This window comes from Colias eurytheme, chromosome 21 (genome assembly GCF_061535395.1).
Source record: "Colias eurytheme isolate Ceu_HAF_F1 chromosome 21, ilColEury1 Martin Lab GWU primary, whole genome shotgun sequence".
NCBI classification, from domain to species: domain Eukaryota; kingdom Metazoa; phylum Arthropoda; class Insecta; order Lepidoptera; family Pieridae; genus Colias; species Colias eurytheme.
Window position 1 is genome coordinate 72508 of NC_143000.1, and position 22132 is coordinate 94639.

The window sequence follows — 22132 nt, forward strand, 5'->3', positions numbered from 1 at the left end:
GGGGAAAGACAAACGTGCGGTACTATGGAGTGTTTACACTTTACAGCGTAGTTGTGGAAAGGTGCATTACTGCATTATATTTCATAATGTTACGTTTTGTTGACGTGAAGCGGGTCACAGCGTTGTGCAAGGGGCGGCTCGGACGGCTCGGCTTTCTCACTGCACTCGTTTATTGTGCCCTTCATCTCGTTCAACTGGCTAATTGTTATACATATCATGCTGTTACTAAAATTATATAACTTTCGTAATTCTTTACTACTATATCCGCCTTACTTATCTAATTATCTGGGTTTGGATCTGAACGACATAGAGTCTGAACGAATCGAATATGTTTACTCTTGATTTCAAAATGAAAGAATAACAAACCCATCAGTTAATAATGGACACCATTCGTAAGGTTTCCCTATTGTAAATAACAGCTAATAAGTTCGCATTAATCATTAGTTCATCAATAGTGGATATCACCATAATATGCACAAATCTTATAGAAGCAGGTAAACGTTTACGCAATCAACAGTTTAACAGGCCGTTCAAATATTAATTATAATATGCAAATTAAATAACCGACGGAACATTAAACAAAAGTGTATCGCATAAAACGGTCATAAATTTCGATTGATGCTATCGATATCCGTCGATCACGCCAGTTACATAATCGGTTACATATTTTGGAAGTCAAGGTCTCGACAATGGTCTCTGAGTCTCACCCACTAGCCACTTCCTGCGACGTGACTCGTGAGCTTCGCCGAGCCGGTACAGTTAGGCGCCGCGGGGGACGAGCGGGGGGACGTGCTGCGGGGGAGGCGGGGACACAACGGAACCACTGTCCACTTCCATTGTGTGGACACGTACTTGTTTGTAGACAGAATCTCGTCTTTTGTTGTCCTATTGGATTTCTTGTTTCTGCAATACCGTTATCGTCGTTGATTACCTACGACAATAGTCTGTAATAACCAGCAGACTGATTCGAAAACAAGTTTGGCTCCTGTTTTTTCTCATCGTTTTTGAAGGTGATATATTATTCACTTGAATAACCTAGATGAGTGAATACGCCAATTAAAGCTGAAGCAACGCTCTACTTGTCAGTCATCTGCGTCCGCCTCACGCAGCGGCTGCTTATCTCGTCAGAGTTGAGACAGGCTATGAAATCACTTCCAACGACCAAGATAATCAGTGTTGTTAGAATATCTGGGACGCCTTCAGAGCATTTGTGACAAGACTTCATTGGTGAACATGACTGAGACATGACTATATTTATTAAGACATTGTACATTGTTGGTAAGAAATCAGCGTGAAAAACCAGGTAGTCTATCCAAGGCTTAATCATCGAGACAACAGATTAACTACCGAGATTATTTTAGGAGCAAATATTTACATAGAGCGCACTAATCTTAGCCGGGGATAGTGAACTCAGAATTATGTTACTGGGTTAGTTAAAAACTAACAAGCAAACTACTGTTCTTTTATCTTCTATAGTTAACATTACATTATATTATAATTATTATTGTTCAGTTGAAGCGCGTCAACAATTATTGTTAAAGTTAAGTAGAAAGGATTCAGCCTCGAGTTCAATCGGTTTAAACGTATTTATATGCGATTAGACCACAGCCGAATGTAAGAATTGCATCACTGCAATTGGTCCGTAACACAAGATTGGACATTGCGATACAAAAATAAAAGTAAGAGGGTGTAGAGCGAGTGCAGGCGGCGTGTGGTGGCGTGTGATGCGGCGGGCGGCGCGGCGGGCCCGGGCGGCTCCTTGCAGTTTCGCAACCAGTGAGTACGTAGCTTTCGATGTTGCTCCAGAAAAATTCGAGCAGAACTAATGGGTGCCTCACCAATCACCATAAATGTGTTATTATCGGCGCCTTTAATTTCGAGTAGAACAGACCTGAGAATGCGAATAGTAAGACAGATATGGAGTTTTGAAACTACACACACAATGTATAATCTCCCTGAGGTCTCGCAATTTCGATCAGTGTCGAAAGTGCGTGATTTACATTATGTAAATTCATTTCGCAAACCATGCGTTAGCCTTGTTATTTATATGCTTTCTTCACTTCAAATGTCCAAATCTAAAATTTTTATCTTTTATTTCCTTAAATATCGATCATACGAGTTAATGTTTATCGACGAGGATATTTTATGTCGATTGCGGTAATAATTCACCAATTTTAATGAATGCAAAGATTTATTGGGTCATAACTTAAATGATGATCGCGGAAGGAGGGGTGACATTTGGAAAAGTCAATCAGAATCAGCGACGCGCTCTAATTCAGCTGTATAATGAATTAATGAGCATTACCGCCCAAAGCCGTTACCTCGTTTAAAGGTTGATCGTTTTACTAGCATTAACAAATTCATCTAATTAATAAGGTCGTTCGTTTTTTGTATTTAATTAGAGCACAAGCATCTGTCCGTGGCGCGTGGTCATAAATCAAAAGACTGAATAATCATTCGAACACTAAAGATAGGTTGTGTTTATAATGCCAAAAAGATTAGGCTCTATTTACATAATATCTCAATTGGTACACTAGAAAAAGTAAACAAATTAAAGTTTATAAAGGTAGCCTGACCAACACTGCCGCGACCTCGCAGGCGCCGTCGGACAACCAACCTTCAACCTTCATCTTAATATAATTCTGGATCACTTACATCTAATTAATAGCTAATTTTCATATATTCTAATCTAATGTTGTCATAAAATAAAGTATTATTGAGATATGGGCATTATTAATTTATATTGCACGATTTTTGAAGGACATCCGATTAGTCAAAATTAGGTAGTCCATGAAAGTTATTTGATTATTATAATATTATTTATAACAGACGCATTATAATTATTGATTTTTATCACAGAGATAAGTTCTTGCTATCGCCACGAAAAATACCCGACTTATTGGAAACGGAAAATTAATAATTCTTGTAAACATTTGTTCGGATAATATCTGCGATAAGGTTCATACTTCATAATCATGTTTCCGTTTATGAAGCTGCTTAAATAATTTTCAGCGATATAAACAGCTTAAATACACTATCGTCAGTCGTCACAAACATACAAACCCTGTCATAACATTTTGGATATTTCCAACTGAAATTGAATTGTGCTTTTGATTCGGCATAAGAAATTAGGTCGGTAGTTACCTAAGTAAGCGATAAAGTATTGCGAAACTTACAATCTGAAATTATTACTATCACTCGCGTAGGTGTTTCATTGGAAATCGTTTTATATTAAATCTCACATAAAACTAAATGTATTCTCGCTGCATTTCTAATCCGTAAAAGCTAAATGGCAGTGGCTCGTAAGGCCACGACACGTCACCGCTCACGAACTTCGCTCATTACTCGTGAGTTAGTAAATAAGTAGCCAGGTACTAATGACATAACGTAGTAGCGACTCTGCGTAGAATGACTTATACATTGATCATTTACCATGACGCAACATTTAAATGTTGTCACGAAGAAAGCAATGTATAGCGTATTGAAGTTTAAAGACAGATTAGGGAAGTGCGTCAATGTTCTAGGGTAAAAGCTTTGACTGCATATTTGTGCGACCGCGACTTGACCGTGAAGCTGCGACCGACACCCCTCCCGCTCCCCGTGCTGTCCCCCCCACAGCCCCTCGAGCCACAGCCGGTTATTTAAACTTTTATTTTTCTTCTGGTCGTTAGAATTGCCCAGTCAGCCCGATACATGCCGATAGGCTCTGATACGTTCTGACGTAGACATGAGTCAATTTTTTTGTTCACTATCGAGATTGAAGTTACTCATTTGTTATTGATCCACTTTTTGCGCTTGTTCGTGTGCTTGAGTATGTTCACTGGGAAGATACCTGAATGACTAAAGATTTTTTATAAGCAGTTATAAGATGTTTGTGATGATACATACATACTATATTTTCTGTTAAGACGTACTGTAGGCTTTTAAAATTGTCCATAATAAACGCATACACGTCTCTTTCAATAATGAAAATTCAACATACCAAAGTTTCGCTTCATTCCGAGGTAAAAATTAAAAATTACAACCTTTTCAACCTACTACCTATACGATTAGGATTATATTTTAATCTATCTCTTATAATTTGGCATGAGACATGTTGTAGACGACAAAAAACACTGCCCAGTGCAAAGGGCCTAAAATTGTTGCAAATGGTTGCCACTAATCAGTACTGGAACCTGAGCAACGGCCACAGCTAGGGCCGGCGATGACACTTCCAGGCGGCAGGACGTCCGCGCGGGTCGCCGGCGGCCCCGCACCCCGCACCGCGCTCCGGCTTCCGCCTCATTAGGGCGCGCGCCCAGAATCGCTAATGGCGCTTCTGACATACGCAATAACTTCATGATTTATATAAGTACGCTATATTCATATATTCACCCGATTTAGTATTCAGCATCGAACTGTTCCTGGCAAGTTATAAATTATCAGACGGTTCCACTTTACAATGATGAATATGCGTCGTTGATGCTAATGCCATAAGATAACGGCACATGATAATTGATAGGACACTTTAAAATGAATCAGGTTGTAAACTTTACAGGATAACAAGTATAATAAAGTGTAAGGCCATGTTTATTGTGGAACACATACCACCGAGTCACCGACCAAAAGCTACGTTGTACATACTACTAGTAACTATTTAGTAATCTGTGCTACTACTACGAGAAAGTAATTATTTGACTGCAGTGTAAACAGATATCATTTTCCATTAATTTTTTTTCGTAGCAGATACTAAGTTACCTTCAGCGAGGGAACCAAAAACTTCTTGGAATCGGCAATGACAACAATGAATCACATGATATTGATATACAATGCACTGTACACATGGACATTGTGTCCGTGTGTTTGTGTTGGTGGTTCAGCTTACGAGGCGAGCAGCCGCGGCTGTATGAGTGTATAATTATTATCCGCAGAAACTTTCTTGTTTGTCTTCTGCGGAATCGTCACTAGATGTACACAGTACAGCCTCATTGTAACCAAATGAATTACGTAAGGAGCAGATAGCGACGTTAGAAGAACTGCAGAGCGATTAGTGGTCGCACGCGTGTCGTTTACATAATTAAACAGTTTAATTGACGCGAGCACAGGCTAGCGTGTAGTTACGTCTAGAGGAAGGTAGTGTTTAAACTTTCTCGTCTTTATATCAAACAATTATATGCTTTTACACAATATTTGCATTGATAGCGACGGCACAATGTTCAGTGCCTCCATGATAGCTTTTGCTGCGGTGTATTGATGACTAATGAAAATAAGTTTATCACCTCAGACAATAGGCGCGACTGAGAATTGAGAAATACTTACAGAAATACTTGTTTTTTTCACTCTTAAAAATAAATTACTGGCACTAATAATTCATAACAAATGGCTAAAGGTATACGCCAAACCTTAAATATAGGAACTAATAATAATCCCATCAACATAATATTATGTCTAGTATATAAAAAATAAGTGCTAATATACTTTGTGCGATTACGGTATACATTATAATAATTGATTTTCAAAAGTGTTATATAAGTTCAGAAATGTATGTTTATTTTAATACTCTAGAAAGATAATCACGCATATTATATATATTTTATTAAAGACCAGCTGACCAGCTGACCTCCAGCTTCTGCGAGCAAGTTTAAATACGGGAGATTTGCGGGTATGTTTGTTTTATAGTTGTTTATGAATCACACTGGTTGTAAATACGAGCTTTATAATGTAACATTGAAGTAAGAGACGTAACAATACGATAAGATTAGCTAATTATAGTTTGTCGCTCGTTATCAGCTTATCGAGATCTATTAATTTACATGTTTTTGAGGTGCCTGCATTTTGTAAGGTAATTTCTAGATGTGATGATAATTGTAACAATAATTAATAATAGGCTATTTGACAAGGTTTTGAAAACTGTCTCAAATTATTAAGATACGTTTATAGAGCACACAAAACACATGTTTCTTAATTTTTTGTAGTTATTCATTGAGAAAATGGAAAATAAAAACATGATATTCAAATATGCCGCCAAAACACAATTTTGAAGAATATGGCGTCTCGCGACCATGGTGACGTCACAGCGGCGTAAACATCAACTTGCTCCTAGTACTTATTGTTCGTTTTTGTTTTAATTATAGTATAATTAAGTTAATCTGTTTAAAAACCAGAAAATGAGTTCTTATAGGTTGTGTGTAGTTCCTGGATGCAGAAATACGACTATTAAAACCCCTGACAAACTATTTATATGTGCTCCAAAAGATATAAAAATGCGTAGAAAGTGGTTGCAGTTAGCTCGCAGAAATCCAAGTGATATTAGATATAATATCAATTAAAACAGTTATATTTTTTTGTGAAGACCACTTCGATGTAAGAATGGTGTTGAATACCTAGTAGGCACTTTATTTTATTTGCAATACATAGTATAAATCGTCTCATTACTTACCTGCTTGAGGTAAGATAATGATATATATAAATTGATGATGACGTGTTTGTATTGATATTGAAAATCCTATAAACTGAATGGCTGAAATGAAAAATAAAGGACTTAATCTAAAAAATGTGTACTTCATAATTATTGTGCTATTGTGATTCATGTTTGTAGGTACAATTAACTAAAAAGGTAATGAATGACGATTGAAATATTAACTTACGTAGCTGTTTTCACATTTCTCAATTGAGGAGCGTAAAAATCTTGGTTGTTTTTAAAGAACATGCCAACCATTATAGCTTATAGCACAGTATTACAATATTATTTCCTAATTATAGCGTCCACTTTAGGTAGATTTCTACTGTCTGCTTTTTCGAAATAAGGTTCCATGACAAACAAAAATAACACATAAAGAACAAAACTGATTACAGACACCTTGAATCACAAGAAATAAGTTATACAAGAAACAAAACCAAAAGCGAAATTCAGCAACGACGTGAGTAAACGTTGGGATCTCTTGTTATTTACGCCGCTGTGACGTCATGGCAGATGCAGCCAATCATGGATGTTTTCGGTCACGTGGTCATTTTAAAAAATATGATGTTTTTTCTCGACGATTTATAAATAAATAAGTTATTATTTATATCATTTATTAATTTAAATCGCTTCAAAAACCTTATATAAATATGGATTACACAAAAAAGTAATTTCTTTTTTATACTGTCAAATAGCCTATTGTCAAACTGCTCGTTGCAAAGTGGTCTAAAAATAAAGATGTTGATATAAAATTGTTAATAATACACGAATCGTGGTATTATTCAAACGTGCAAAAATAAAATGGAACACGAAAATAAAGGGCGCGATCAAGGCGCGATCGCTGACACCGGCGCGGGCGCACAGAATTAGACTCGGTTGTTTCATATAAACAGACATTTTCATTATGTTATTTTAAAACATTCGAATTATTATACCTTTAAATTTGCGAGTCAAAAACTTTGTTAAGTTCTAGTGCACTTAATAGATACTTATAGTTAGAATATAGTTGATAAAGAGACGTAACACCTTGCGGGTATTTTCAAGTTTGTATATTAATAAGGAACCACTTGCTGCAAATACACATCGATAAAATGACTTGTGAGGTGAGTTTTATAAAAAATATTAAACCAAAAATATTAATACTTTTAAGTATCTAACTGTCGATATCAATTCATGTAAAAATAAAGAGCGTTAATTGAATAATGACGAAACAGCCGATATGTCAGCTTGAATGAGCAAGTAGTACTGCACGCGTGGCTACGTACGGTCCAGCCAGATCATATTGCACGGAGATCACTTGATGCAAGCTACAGGGTATGGCGCAGTTTACAGAACGAACAGTTTCATATTACACAGGTTATGAAATCATACTAGTATTATAAATGCGAAAGTTGGTATGTTTATTTGTTACTGCCTCACGCAAAAACTGCTGAAACGAAATTATTTTCATGTTTGGCCACAGGCGGAGGGTAACAAGGATTGACACATAGGAAAGTTTTACATAAATATTAAAATATTATGTTGTGTATGAAATGATTTTTCAGAATTTTCTAATTATAGACATAGGTAGGTACATGTGTATTGAGTACCTATATCTCTGTAACGTTTATTTTCTATAAAAAAACATGTTTAAAAATGGTTTAGAAAATTATGCACTTATACCGTGAAATATAATGGAACAAAATATGTTCAGATAATGATCTAAAAGTAGCATACCTAGTTAAATTTAATCGATTCTACTCGCATTCGCTAATTAACTTAATTACGATTAGTATTATTTACTAAAACTATGTTTTCCGTAACAAACTGAAAATTCTGGAAAGCATAGGTATTAGGTACCTATCAACCGAACGGCAAAGGCAACCATTAAGCATATAATAATGGGGTTTTATTTGTTCTTACAGGTAATTTAGATAACAATATCAACGAATACGATACGATAATCCAATTAACATAATATTAAAAATCTACTTTTACGACATTCGTTGTTGGTGCTAACTTGAAACTTCAAATTACGAACCGCGCTGAAAACGTTACACATTTAGCCAATAAAGGAAATTACACCGCGCGGTTTCACCCCCGTGGCTCCACTCCTGTTGGTCGTAGCGTGATGATATATAGCCTATAGCCTTCCTCGATAAATGGGCTATCTAACACCGAAAGAATTTTTCAAATCGGACCAGTAGTTCCCGAGATTAGCGCGTTCAAACAAACAAACAAACTCTTCAGCTTTATAATATTAGTATAGATTAGCTGATCGTCATAATAATTATACTCTAGAACGTACTATCAACGTGGTGTTTGTTACTAATTTGCTGCCATAAAAACAACGCGAACGTTGTTATAGCAAGAAGGCTTGATACCGAGACACCCTCTATGGAGACACCTCACTCAAATAAACAGTTTCCGACGAGATTGTGTTATCTGTATTTGTTCCGTCTCACTGATTTTCTGTTTACAGACAAATATTATAATAGGCATGACGACAGTATCCATAAATGATCGTATTAGTGTTTTTAAGGGAAAATGTATAATAAATAAATTAAATATAGCGACTTAGAAATCTTAAAAACATTAAGATTAATGAGATTATCAATAAAATAAAACATTGAAATTCTGAAGTTCGCCATTTTGACTAAAACACGCGTGACGTCACGCATAAGTAAACAACTCACGTCAGATGTATTTTGTTGTTATGAATATGTTGAGAATACGCATTTTTATTTATTTTCTATTGTTTCACGTATGCTTTATCGACTCAGAACAGAAATATAATTGCGAATTCACGAATACATGGTTCGGGATTCTCCGCGCCAACTTTATACAATAATTTCTTATTATTTTTTCGCTTGAAATAATTACTAACACATTTTTGAGCATTATTTTTATGTGGATTCACACTGCAATACTGCACACCACTTATAAACTTTGTAATTCGTTTCTATAACACATATTAAATAAAGACTTTTTTAATTTTCTTCGCAATGCGTACAAATAATTACGTATTTACCAAAGTTTGACGTCACACCTACGCCATGACACCTGCGAGCTGTTTTGGCACAGATATTAAATATTTTTTGAAAAATGGCTTTAATCTTCGTTAAATTTAAGTATATTACCGAAATATAGGGTTTTTCTTGTATAGTAAACGTATACACACATTATGGAAGAGAATTTCAAAATCTTTCGTCATGCCTATTATATAACAATGAAAAACCACGATTATAGTGTAAATAACTTACTTATAATTGCGTTCTAATATTTGATAACTACAAACACTTCGCAATTGTGCAGAAAATCTATGTTAATAAACTACGCATAAAATATAAGCATCATATTAACGCGGAAATAAAATACTAGTTTCGTATGTACATAAAAATAATACTATTATGTATGAAATGACGATTTTTACGGAAATCAATAAACAATTTATTAAGCCAATTTCTATTGTATAACAATAATTGCACGTTGTTTTCACAAAGAATGCCTACACGCATTAAATTTGAAATTCACGGCTTAAAGAGTAAAAACCACAAAGTATAGAACCATGTCCGAATTATTGCACGAATTAGCTGCTGTAAACATATTCTACTAATTTAAATCTATTTTGGGTGTGAAAGTTTTCCAAATTAATAATTAATTGACATTTTAGAAGAAAATATACTATCCCAATTTTTAAACTAGAAAGTTTAAACTTTCATGAACTTGAAATTAAATTCAAGTTCAAAGTTCAAGTTCAAAGCTCGAACTTAAATTATAGCAGCTTAGAACTTACATACGAAAGTTACGCATATCAACACAAAACTAGTTATTCTAAACTTTAGATCTAAACGAACACGATTCAAAAAGTTCTTACATGAAAAGGGCTGCTGAACATATCACTTAATGTCAGTGTCACTGTCACAAAATCCCGGTTACTGTCAAGTGTGGTCTATGGCCTGGGCCGTGGTCTGTGAGGAGACAGCACTGATGACTGAGCGTGTGGTGCGCGGGAGGCGGTCGGTCGCGGACTGGCGCTGCGCCTCGCCACGTCGCTCTGCACTATCACTGCTTATCCTGATCTGATAACGGCTACAACATCGCTTTAGATCACGACTATCGATAGATAGCCGCTAATTAACTTTTTGTTGTGACTTGTGAGCCCGGCTATTGCGTTTGAGTGATGACTACATGTATTTACAAGGATATTCATTAAATATAGAGAGCAGATAAAAAAATCTCAAAATTTTAACCGTTATCACCGCAGGATGAGCAGATTGCACTGGTAACCTTTGAAACTATCCAAATATATTGTATTTAAGGCGTTACCCGGCAATTTCGACTATGTTCAACCTCTATAAAGTCTGGTACAACATAAAGCACAATACCGAAAAAAATATATAAAATAGGATGGTCTTTGATCTTTAATTGCTCGCGAGGAATTTTTTCCAAAGTTAATAGATTTCTAGAAAAAAAAAGTGCCGTGGTCATCGATTTTTCCGCAAATACTCTATAAACTTCGTAACCTGCTGACTTAGAGCTCTGAAAATTTTATGTTTAATAAATTATCAGTTACACAACAGTCCCTGACGAGGATTTTTTGTTTCACTGATTGGTATCTTTTTAAATACAAAATGCGAGGAAAAAAGAAGGTGCAGCGGGAGAGGTTTGAGATCCGTCAAGTATGGTCAAGGTTATTAGCGCATGTATAAGCCTTAAGGGCCGATTTTTCAATGCTTGGATAAAACTTATTCGTCGAATAATGTATAAAACTACCATTTTAAAAACGTATTCAAATTGCCCGTATTTGACAGTTTACGTGACATTTATTTTTTAATATTATCGTGTTATACTTTATTGGACGGATAAGTTTTATCCAAGCATTGAAAAATCGGCCCTAAGGCAAATATTTTTATATTCAGAAGATATTAAATAAATATTGGAGGAGGTCTAAATAAGGTGCCGTATAGGTCGCCAGATGCCTTTCAAGGTAGACTAAATTTACTATAAGAGAGACTTATTTGGATTTGTTTGACTTATTAACAAGTAAATAGAGGTAGGGAAGCAAGATCGTGAAAGGTCCCGGAAGATTGGCACAAAGTCGGTCGTTAACCCGCGAGCTAGTCTAGGGCCCGCTAAAGGTCACCCAGGATCAGAGAAAGTAGGGAACTAGGCGCGTCGTGAAACGCAAATTGAGATAATATTGGCTGGAAACGCAAACGTAATGACTCAACCTTGGGATGCCGCAGTTGCAATTGTCACCAAGATTTATATGAATTAACACCACCAAGAATTTGTAGAATATTATTATTAATTCATAGAGGACTAAAATCAATAGTACCCTGCTCCAGTTTAGGCGTATCAAGTGACATAATTAAAATTATAGCAGAAACTGTAAAACTTACATCACGTCACAGGACATCCTTTGAGTGATAACAGCTTTCATCGCAGCTGCAGCGTATCTACACAGCTACAACTACTAAACTTTAGGAAGCATGTGTACAATCCTGTGACGTCATATAACCATAATGAAGACGTGCAGTCGTCATCTAACGTGCGAGATATGAGATAACATATCGCCGTTTGTTGAATGATAACTCAGATTGTGTTGAAGGTTCAATGTCACGTGTTAATTAAATGACAACAGTCATTGTATCTCAGACGGCACTTACTGTCACTTTTGTTGAGGAAGTATTGCCTAATGCAACAGATTGATCGCAGTCATCAGATGCAGCTGTCAGGCAAATCTGCGTGACTGATGAAGTGTTATGATTGGTTGGCAGTGCAAACAGTTACGTATGTGCAAACCCGGATTGTGAATGCTCATTTACCGTGAAGAGGGCAAGTGTAAAGAAAATCTTTGATCTGTTTAGAATGTAAACAGGAGAGGACTAATAAGTTCCTCGCTTAAATCACTCACATTTTAAATCAATTCTTTACCCAAGACTAGAACACTAATCACTATAAATTGTGAAAGGATAATAGGTGAAAGCGCTATATCAATTTTAATTTGACAAGCTGCAAGATTTATCCACCTCCAAGTGTTTTAAATTTTAATGAATAATTCCGTGAAGTAGATGCGTTAGTGTGTGGTGTGGAGTGTTTAGTGCAGAGTGCGGGTCACCGCGAAACATCTTGGTTACACAACCGCTCTCTCTCTCTGCATGATGCGATGAGATGGTGACTTATAACAAACGCTGTGTTGGCGAAATCTCTGCGATATCAGCGAATCTTGACTTATCTCTCAAGTATTCTCTATAGTACTGACTACTGACATTAATTACAGTTTGCCTTTTGTGTAAAATTATGTCGACACAAGAAAATTTTATTGTCTCGGAAGTCGAAAAGATTGTTTTAAGTTGTTCAAAGAAGATAGAAATAAATCAATTTACGTCTATTATATTTAATGCTAGGTGTTCATAGATTATTTAATATGACGAGGCGGTTTTCTAAAATGGTATTAGCACTCACTCGATCAGAAAGTTCCAAGTGATTGTTTTGCAAATGAATCTAATTAATTATTAAAACAATAGCACACATGACATATTCACAAATAACATTTTCACAATTTGCATCGGGTTAGGAAGCGAATGCCATTCGACATATTTGTAAAGTCAGCGACAGGTCAAGCGTGAGTCGCGCTTCTTCGATTATGCAACTTTTAACATAATATTTAGCAAAAGTACGTGTTGCAGTTATACTGACAGCTATCACAAAATATCAATTTGTATCAAACTTTGATAACCCTGATAGATTATATTTTATGATTATTTATTATTATTCGGAGAAAAAAATCGATGAAACGTTTAAAACGAATTAATTTTTAATATTAAAATAACGAATTGAATCGAATTAGAAACTCATTAAATTGTAATAGTACAATAGTGAAAAGATATTAATTATACTATATTGACAAAAACATTACTTTTATAACATTTATACGTAATTATTATGACGAAGAGAATACATAATATGTACAAAGACGAAGTGAAATGATTTCAAAGCGTCCGCGCGGTGCGCGCGCCGACTTTCGGATTTCGGAATACATTTATTATAATAAACACGATTCATATTTCATACTCTTTGCTGGAAAACTGATCTGTACAGAGTCACGATTTGCTAGCTACACTAGCTCTTACAAATAAAAAGCCCATATCATTATTATTAACAAGAAACTGGACAATTTAAATTGGTAAATGTCATGTCCAAAGATTTTTTTGGTTTGATTGGATTAAAATATTCCATTAGGTACGTGGTGGGAAGACCAAAAACAAAATCAAGCAATTATAGCTTCAAATAGATTGTAATATAATTGATAGGCCAATATGCCATTATGTACGAATTCATTTTAAATCAAAACCTGAACCGAGAACAGGCTCGTTTAGAACCCAATCTGCTGCCTCAGCCTAACGAGTCTTTATAACTATAGCGTCTATAAAATATTTTACGCATAATAGGATCTAATTGCAGATTATGATATAAGATTTTAGCAGTCTCTTTAATATCCTTTAGTTTTATTATGCTTTACTTGAATAATATTTAGATTTATAATATGATGGAAACTATAGATGAAGCTATAATTAGTGGTTTGTTAAAGATTCATCGCGATAATTAACTATTTATATTGCTGAATATTGAAGAAATGAATAAAGCTCTGTGATTTGATAAATACGCTTATATCGAGTGTACTTTTACTTAATTACGCACTTTTTATCAAACCTATATATTAGCATCACCCGCATACGGCATAGCTGTGACATTTACATGTAAGCGATAGTTAAATTTTTTTTTGGTGCTCACAAACATTTTTTTCTCAAATAGTAGTTTTTGACGCAGAAGGTTACTGACGTATAATCTACTCAACTTACTACTTAACAAAAATGCTTTAAAATTAATCTATGGTACGAGTTACCTAATAATTGCAGTAAACTTACTTATAAGTGTTTTCGAATTAATTTATGTATTTAAATTAAGGGGTATAAAGATATATCATCTAAATCGACTCATTTCTACTCTACGAGCTGCAAATCTTGTAAAAAGAAACTGCTTATTACTGGGTAAAATATACATGTCAGCTCTACACTGGACCGCCTCTAGTCCACAATGCTATCTACCATCGGGAACTGTTCTCCGTACACTTAGTTATTTCCTAATATAAGTGACAGATAACCACTAATCCCACTATACAATGTGATTGTTTTGCCTGCGATTAGCATCGAATCTTACACTATTGTAACAGTTTTTAGGGCCTTACTTCCATCATTAATGCTTATGCAATTACATATAATGAACAGATCTTGCGAGTTTTAATAATCTCAAGAAAAGGTACTTTCAATGGATTGACCATCATCTGTAAAAGTTTACATGTTCTCTACGTTTATAGTAGTTGCTTGAAGTGACGGTAACTACTTGGTAACTACCTATTCAGTCATTGTTTTATAATATTACGTGTCATTACAGCCATATTATTGTAACAGTCTTACAATGACTTAAAACTTTATATAAATATCACAAGTCGTCCTCGTCTGCGTGTACATTGTTATCTTGTGTATCAAATGACTAAATGTATCGTCCCAGCGATCAATTTACACTTCATACGTTGTTTGATCAATAACCTATTATTGATCAAATTTGATACCAGTTCAGTAGTTTAACGTTCGTTCTTATTAGTCTCGTAGCTTGATGTACCAAGAGTGACTTGAAACAATATGTAGCGCTCGGCAGCAGGCGCTTGGCTGGCCCGAAGAAGCTGCAGTGCGATCGAGAGCACTTATCTCGGCCGCGCTCTCGAGAGCCTCGCCGCAGCTTTCAATGCACGCCTCACTTACATCACCGATGCTATCTCTTGTAGCCTAATTCTATTGTGTAACGACTTCGTGTTACAATACCGACTCATATCCTTGTCGAGTTCTCGCAGATTTGATATGGCGAATGTCGACGGGCGGGTGACGCTAGCTTTTGTAAATGCGGTCCTATCGAACACTGGACAAATGGCCAATCTTATCTGTAACCTGATCATTATCAGACACCCATTTCGCAGTTTGCATTCGCTTAATGTTTATTTAAAATCCTATTACTGGTTAATGGTTGTAACGAATAGAAACACTAATAAAATTTTAATATTCATGCGACCGTGTGTGCTTTACTTAAATGATTTGCATAAGTTGAAAGATTTCAAGATTTATTTTTGAAAGTTGTTCATGGATGTGTTTCTTTTCAATAATATTTATACTTTTACGGCTACCGTTCTTTGTTGTCCAGTTCCAACTTCCAAGTGGACAATTGTGAATCAATATGACTAGCGTCCACGACCAGCCGTTCGATGGGACGGGGATCTGCCGTCCCGTAGATGAGTAGGCACTCACCTGGTGGGTTTCTGTCAGAGTTGGGAACAGGTAAGGCGCGCGATCATGCTCGCGCGGTCGTCGACCCGACAGCTAACTGTACAGCAAGCAAGCGAGCACAGAACACACTGACACCACTGACGCGTCTGATTTGCACAGGAGCGCACGGCGAACTGGTTCTCGTCGCCAACACTAGTCGCTAGCGCCGCATGCGCCCGCGGCCTTGACCGCCCGCGCCCCGCGCCCCGCACCGCGGCCCCCGCGGCCCTGCCTCGGCCCCTGCGCGCTGCAGCACGCACCTCGCAACAGCTCGGAACCAACCCCGTCGGCGCAGGCGCATCTTCACACACCCCCTAGTTTTTCATCCTTACCCAGGTATTTTGTAAGTAGAATATATCATTAACTCTTCTGCAGACCGCAAGTCTGTTAGAACTGTATTTGTACTTGAATTTATTGATATAACATTCGATATGCCTAATTGACACCTTTTGTTGCCCTCAGTTTTGCGTTGTGACGTCTTTAGTGTACTCGTATTAGGTACCTGTATACGAACGACTTGATTGTAAGTTATCTCCTAAAATTCTGGGTAACATAATATTTATCAAGTTCCAGGAAAGGACATTGTTCACGAGAATTCTTTAGAAAGGCAAAGGACGAAAGGAAACGAGATTGGGCACTTGATAATAGAGAGATAATAAAAGCTTTACCACCGGCAAGGTGAATGACGACACGTTTTCGAAATGGAGAGCGAACTAAGACAATAAAATTATTGTTTTTGTGCAGTGCCGAATGCTGGTGGCATTGAGCTAGCGCGGCGAAAGTGCGGGCAGCGGGCACCGGGCAGCGGGACAGGCGCAGTACCGCTCCACCACATGTACCGGCATTAGTTGGTAGAAATATGGATCATAGCATTAACTGTTTCTTTTTATTTCGGATTGTACGAGCAAGCACGAACATATTGCAACAAGGCGCTTAGCTTGCATTTGTCATGACCCAAACTTATATCAATATGTTATATTTTGTTAGTTCATCGCCGACGGTCATTAAGAGCTCTTCGCATAACTCATTCCATATTATAGTTTCCGTGTCATACAAGAATGAAGAATTTTTAAGTGTTTTAAAAAATAAATAATTATTTTATTTAATCTATACACAAGAACGTATAGCATGTACATTCTGGTCCTTCGAGCCGGATTTGAACCATTGACCTATGGATAAAGGACAGGATATACCATTTTTCTCTTGCTAAATAATCATCAACTAAAAGCAAATAATTAATATAAGTAAATAATTAAAAAAACAAACCTGCCAAACTGAATCTTCTATTGTTTAAATATAATGTTTGCTTCTGATATGTTGTACATTTCCAGAAAAAAGCCATAAACTTTTTTTTTCTTCCTTACAGTAAAAATTGATCAGATAAGTTGATAATTTCTCGGTATCTTCTACCCTTCAGCCATCAATAATTAAAGGCAGGGTGATTAAATTTGAAACCTGTATCCCAGTAATTGGCCCATTGCTATTTGATGGACAGATAAAGTTTTTACTCGCCATCTTAACAGTGTAGTTAATAGAGCTGCCTTTCAAGACGGATTTAGTGAGCAATAACTAGGAGCTGGCTTAACGCAAGCGTCACAGAACCGTTGCGAGTTGCGACTTGAACTAGCACAAGCAAGAAAACTGGAAAATTGTTTTACATCATAATAATTAACTATTGAGTTGCACTATTATTTAAGAAGGAAAAGAAAGTTATTCAGGACTAGGAACTATTGACCGTATCTTCTGGGTTATTGGAATACTTATTATAAAAACAAAATATTGTCAGATGAACATATTTGAGGCAGGTTATAAAAAATCTATGCAATTTTTAAAGCCTTTGCTAATTATTGATACATATCAACTTTTAATGATCCTCACTACATCAATAAACTATTAATTACCGCTTTAGCTGAGCAATTTCCGGAAAATCTTAATAATTGGAGAGAATACACTTACATTTGTTATAGTTCCACTACTGTCATTAAAGAAATGATAACATCCTCATAACAAGTTAACCCGAAGCAGGAAATTCCTTGTCTGTACAAGGATTTGCTTTTTATTTCACTTTTTGTGTTTCAACCGCCGCGCTCGGATGAGAACTGCACACGCGGCGCGCAAGTAAATAAAAACAACAATAAGTCGCATGCGAATATATCTCCTAGTGTGGAGCGTTTGGTGCTCAATTCCCCTGATAGTATTATGGTAAATAGAAAGCGGTGGTTCGCGCACGGCGGACCGGTCGGCGGAGCCGCACAGGGCCGCGTCCTACAACGATTTATTTAATTAAAGCTATTGTACTTGCGTTTCGTCATCAAAGCGAAGACGCGTCTGTGAATGTGACTGATTGTATCTTACGTCACGCGATGTGAAATCAAAATCATCTATTATTGTCACTTTTCAATCCGGAGAGTTATGCGTGTTGCCCAATCGCACATCGTGAATCAGTTTTGCACGATGTTCTTCGATTAACCTTATCATAGTATTATGTCACCAATGGTAATGAGGAAGGAGACGATGTTCGAGCACGAAGCTGACCTGATGATGAGAATGTAACGTTTTCTATTCATACAAAATGCCCATATAAATACCCAAATTGTCTCGCAGATAAGACAAAATAAAAGTATGAAGGATAATAAATTACAAGACTATTTGTAGCCACTAAGACAAGATAATTAATTAAGAAGTGAAATGAGTACGTTTTGTTATAATTAACAAAACGTACTCAATAATTTAATTAATGTGTACTTAGCAGCTTCACACTGACAATAATGATTCTTCGGACTGATTGCTAGTTGCCTGCAGACAGTTTTAGTAGCTGACGATTCATTCATCGCTGTATTATGTTTCTCATCAAATTAAAGGATTGCCATATAACGTATTTATAAGTTTGTAATTCAGGGTTCAATAGCACACTGTGAATGACCGGTGGTCGTATATAAAGTCGTGGAACGTATACAATATGTTTGAACAAGCGCGGTTACGGCTAAGTGCTTGCCGGAAACAGATTTTATGTGTAAGCTTTACAGTCAGGGCTGATTGCTTCTGTGCTACACTATAAAAGATCCGTAATAAACACAGATAGTCCATAATTCATTTTACAATTTATAGATAAGTCTAAAATAAAATAGGCAACAGAATAAACTGTAATGAATTTAAACCAATCAATCAATTCAATATAAACAGAGGTGATACTATTACATATCTACACTTTGATTTTGGATTAAAAAGTAAGGTTACAATCGATATTGATAACAGACAGCTCTACTGTTGCTGACGTAAGATTATGTTTACTACCGTCGCGTCGTTTACTTCTTATAAGCTAAATATTACATAGTGAAGTACCATATTATCGGAGTAAATAAAGTACATATATCATTAAATTGGGTAAAACATTGTTACGTATATATGGTGGCCATATCGTAGATTTGCTCATTTCATGAAATGGCCAACATAGTTTGATCAGATCGTTAAATCGTTAAACGTTTCACGATTTGGTCATCGACATTTGGCCAGATCGTATAAAATATCTTAGAGAGTCCATAAAACATTAAAAAATTCAGTATATTTTAAGAACTTGTTTATTGTCATTTATTTAGTGCCGCGGTAGCGCCGGCGAATACCAGAAGCGAATGGTTTTTTCAATAGAAAACAGTTAGGTTAGGTTAGGTTAGACTTTAATAAACAACGCACGAGTCGAGCGAGCAAAGCGAGCGTGCCACGGCAGCGGCCGGCGAGTGCCAGAAGCGAATCGCTTTTTAGGGTTCCGTAGCCAAAATGGCAAAAACGGAACCCTTATAGTTTCGTCATGTCCGTCTGTCCGTCTGTCCGTCTGTCCGTCTGTCACAGCCGATTTACTCGGAAACTATAAGTACTACAGTGATGAAATTTGATGGGAATATGTGTTGTATGAACCGCTACAAAAATATGACACTAAATAGTAAAAAAAAGAATTGGGGGTGGGGCCCCCCATACATGTAACTGAGGGATGAAATTTTTTTTTTCGATGTACATACCCGTGTGGGGTATCAATGGAAAGGTCTTTTAAAATGATATAAAGTTTTCTAAAAAACATTTTTCTTAAAGTGAACGGTTTTTGAGATATCAGCTCTCAAAGTCGTAAAAAGTATGTCCCCCCCCCTCTATTTTTATAACTACGGGGTATAAAATTCTAAAAAAAATAGAGGTGATGCATGCTAATTAACTCTTTCAACGATTTTTGGTTTGATCAAAGTATCTCTTATAGTTTTTGAGATAGGTTGATTTAACTGTAATTTATTATATTTGCTGCTACGGAACCCTTTGTGCGCGAGCCCGACTCGCACTTGGCCGGTTTTATTAAAAAAGAAACAATAATGGTCGCATTTCGTGAAATGGACATCCACGTTTGTGGATGTGGATGACGCAAATGTGGATGACCAAATCGTGAAACGTTGACGATTTAACGATCTGGCTAAACTAAATTGGCCATTTCATGAAATGAGCAAATCTACGATATGGCCACGACATACACAAGTACCTATGAAATGATAACATCTCGTCACACTAAGTTAATCTGCCGCTAGCCCTTGCTGGATTTCGAGTGTGTTTTGTTTGTAATAATAATTAGTTGAGAGAATCGCGACCACAAATAGAATAATTGCCATCCCGGAGCGGCGTGCGGCGTGCGGTTTCGTGTGGCAGCGGTCAACAACCCAGCACGGGAGGCGGGAGACGGCCGCCAGCCGGGATGAGCTCACGCGGAGGATTTGCGATACAGCTGGGTTCGACTTAACCCCGGGTTCAATAACTACATTCAGTTATCGACTGTACACAGATCGTGTGTTTATCAAATATGGGGACTTCAAACCACATTATATTTTACTAATACATATTTTATGCTTTGCTGGATAAACTTTTGCAGGTCTATCGGCAGTTATTTATTTTTTGTCAGTTTAGTTCAGTTTTGGCAGTTATGTTTATGTCATTTATTTAAGGGAATGACTTGTTTGTTTTTATTTTTATCAACCCCCTTATATTTTGTTTCTTATTTTGAATACATAATATTGTTAAAAAAAAGACGGGTTGCACTCCGGAAGTGCCGGCAGAAGTGAAAACTTGATTATTAACGTTCAGCATGTTTGATATTTTGGAATGGTACCTATCCGTCTTACGCATGGAATATAAGGGCTAAAAAAAATTGGTTGTTTGTTAAGTAGGTTTACGATCGAGATGTTTACGTGATAACATAATGCAGTGGCAGCGCTCGAGATGAGACGGGAGATCGGTCCGTCTCTCTCTCGTTATACCTGCGATCGCGCTCGTGAGGTTTTGGTGTGACACAAGTTTCTGAACATGTCACCCGACTAAAACTATTTTAAAAACGTTATCACGTTAAAAAAAATCCGTTTTACGCTTTTTCGATCAGGCCACGTGTCCTGACGCGAGTTTAAGATTTTATACCCAACGCCGCTAAAGAAGTTTTCACTTCAAAAACTCTTCGATGTCCACTATGGAATAATTCTATTGTCATGGAAATTGATATGAATAAAGAACCGAGATGACCCAAAGAAACCAGTGTAGAATGTACCTTAGAATCTACAGGTGCTCTCATGAAATATTCATATCCCTATGGTGGTATTGGTCACTGTGCCACTTGATGGGAAATGGTAATGTGATCTCAGCTGGTAGGTAATTACCTATTAATGTATCTTTAGATGCCTAATATCTCGAAAGTGGAAAGTGTCCATGTTGTACTTTTTTGCAGTCATTTCAGTTTCTGTAAACCTTGAGAAATGATACTTCGAACTTTTATCTTGTATTCTGTGATAAGCAAGAATCGGTGTTGTATTCACTTATGCTTGGCCAACTCGCGTTGAGCGCGCTGTCCGCTGTTTGCAGCGGGAACATATTGGAACGTATTGCTGCAACAAGCAGTGCGTATCCGACACGCTTTAATGGCAACCATGTCCGAACTGTATGTTCGCTTGCTCTCGTGAACACAATATTGTGTCAAACACGGCAGCTATAGCGTTACACACTCGATGTTATTGACTTGCTGTAATAACGCTACTCCCAAATATCCAATTACGAGTCCTATAAGAGAACAGAAATTGAAATATATTTATTACCGTCGTATATGTATAGTATGAATGTGAGTGGTACGAACTGTCTTATTAATTATATATCCTCTCTCATAATATTGTTAAAATGGCAATTAATCGACATTAAATTCTATTATGCACTGCTAGAAGTATATAATCACAGTCAATTGATATTACAGCGTGTTGAATGCTTCATAAATAGAGCGGCTTCAAATAGATTAGTTTAATCGTCCGCGCTCCGACTACTAAGA

The 22132-nt window shown here is 36.6% G+C and overlaps 1 protein-coding gene across 4 annotated transcripts in view; it reads right to left on the minus strand.

The window, feature by feature from the left end:
- Window positions 1-17866, minus strand: part of LOC149898827 (uncharacterized) — a 33410-nt gene extending 15544 nt beyond the window's left edge. For 2 of the 4 annotated variants that reach the window (XM_090114712.1, XM_090114710.1), the window contains exon 1: window positions 15784-15949. The gene's annotated coding sequence lies outside the window, so the exon portion shown is untranslated. Of the gene's footprint in view, window positions 1-10295; window positions 10451-15783; window positions 15950-17757 lie in introns of those variants that run through there. The other 2 variants (XM_090114711.1, XM_090114709.1) reach the window with 2 other exon arrangements.
- Window positions 17867-22132: the final 4266 nt, after the last annotated feature.